The following is a 2,365-nucleotide window of genomic DNA, read 5'->3' as shown; positions in this document are numbered from 1 at the left end:
GTAAAGTAATATTCCACAACAAATTGGTCCTCCAAGATGCCTGATAAGCAGGTGTCATTCCTAGTCTCTACTGAAGTTTGGATAAATGTCCTCAAATGTTTACTCCACACCAGTTTAATTTCCAGGCACAAAGGGATCTTTAAGGGGTGAAGGCTACTGGAGGCTGTCTTTGGGGGTGTGTCCTTAGAGAAGACACCCCCCCACACACACACCCTCTCCCCTTTCACTTCTTTACACCACCCCACCACCCACCCTGCACCAGGTGATCATTTCTGCTCTCCTGTGTTCCTATCACGATGTGCTCCTCACCACAGATTTGAAAGGAATGAGCACCAACTGGTCATGGTCTGAAACTTTAAAACTTTGAGCCTGAGCTAACCTTTTGACCTTGTAAACTGTCTGTTCCGGGTATTTTTTTTTTTTTTTTATGGTTATCGTGGAAAGCTGGCTAATACTGCCTTCTAAAGAAGACTGGTGCTGGGAAAACCCTTCACGCAGGGACAGAAATAAAACTCATCAAATTGAACCTTAGGTGGTTTTGCCCAAGAAAAAGCAGGTAGATTATGTGCTCAGCACAGGCCTGATGGGCAGGCAGGCTGATAATCTATCCCTTTTGCGCACACAGTATGGTGTGGGCCATTTTCAGTGGCAAAGCAAAGCCTGACCTTTGCAGAGGACTATAAAAAGACAGCCAACCGCACCTCTTCTTCCTCACAGTTACCCTTCACAAAGGAGGGAACCTGCAGGGCTTCTGAGTTCAAGACTAAGGTGCACAAAGACGGCTTGGCATTTTTCAAGCTAATGGCTGGATCTGGGAGTGACAGACAAGGTACTTAGGCTCCGGGAACCTTAAGTGGCCCTGAGCAAGCTCGACATTGTGACTGTCAGTAGTGGGCATCTGATTCCCACTAACCTGATAGTACAATCAGACACTGGGAGGACATAGAGAAGGGGCAAGGCCTTCAGGAGTGATCGTGAGAGAGGTTGGTACTGGAGAATGAAGAAACAGCGTTTGTCTGTGACAGGGTAAGACAGTTGCTCCAGTGAAAATGTTTGGAATTGCAACAGATCCAAACATTCCAGGAAAAGCATGTGTGTGGGAGCAAGTGAGTGTGCACTCAGCCCAGGTCACTGGGGACAAGGTGGACAGAGGCTCAAAACTAGTCAGGTGCCTTGAAATAATTCCCTATGTTATAGTTAGGGTTTTTTATTGCTGTGATGAAGCATTATGGCCAAAAAGCAAGTTGGAGAGGAGGATTTATTGGGCTTATGCTTCTGCATCACAGTTCATCATCAAAGGAAGTCAGGATGGGAATTCAAGCAGGCCTGGGACCTGGAGGCAGGAGCTGATGCAATAGCCATGGAGGGTGCTCTTTATTGACTTGCTCCTCATGACTTGGTCAGCTTGCTTTCTTATGGATCCCAGGACCATCAGCCCAGTGATGGCACCCCCCACAGTGGACTGGGCCCTCCCCCATCGATCACTAAGAAAATGCACTGCAGGCTTGCCTATAGCCCAGTCTTTTTGCTTGTTTGATTTTGTCTTGTTTTGTTTTTTGAGACAGGGTTTTTTTCTATGTAGCCTTGGCTGTCCTGGAACTCATTCTGTAGACCAAGCTGGCCTCAGACTCACAGAGAATCACCTGTCTCTGCCTCCCGAGTGCTGGGATTAAAGGTGCGCATCACCACTGCTGGGCCTATGGCCCATTCTTATGGAGGCATTTTCTTAATTGTGGTTCCCTCCCCTCAGATGATTTTAGCTTGTGTCAAGTCGACATATAACTATCCAACACACCTAGAAATCACAGTTGTGGGGCCTCTCAGGAACCCGTGTTGCTGGCTGAGTTGTTCCCCAGGTTTGAACATATCACCCCATTTCTTGGCGGGAAGTTGTTTCCAGGGACACAGCGAAGGAAACTGGAAACCATTATTAGTCACCTGTGAGCCCGCTTCCCTTTGCAGTAACCAAGACCAGAGACAATCAGTTTAGACAATGTTTCTCTTGACTCACTCTCCAGCTATTCTGGGCCTGTGGCCATTCATCACAGTGAGAGCTTGTGGCAGGTCGGAACTGCTTACTTTGTGGCCATGAAGGAGGAGAGAGGGAGGGATGGTGAGGTAGGAGGAAGGAATGGGGGACTCAGGCCATTTTATAGCCTTAAGTTGCTCTGCTGGGCCTTGATAGTTAATGTTGATGGTTTACTTGGTAAACTGGAATCACCTAGACCTAGGGTCTGTCTAGGTTAGGTTGGTATAGTGGTATATTATTTGTGATTTAATAAATAAAGCTTGCCTGAAGATAAGAGGGCAAAGCAGCCATACTTGTCAGCCATACAGGCCAGGCAGTGGTGACACACACCTTTAG

Source organism: Arvicola amphibius, chromosome 1 (genome assembly GCF_903992535.2).
Source record: "Arvicola amphibius chromosome 1, mArvAmp1.2, whole genome shotgun sequence".
Lineage (NCBI taxonomy): Eukaryota > Metazoa > Chordata > Mammalia > Rodentia > Cricetidae > Arvicola > Arvicola amphibius.
The sequence above is the reverse complement of the archived record's forward strand: the minus strand, read 5'-3'. Positions refer to the sequence as shown.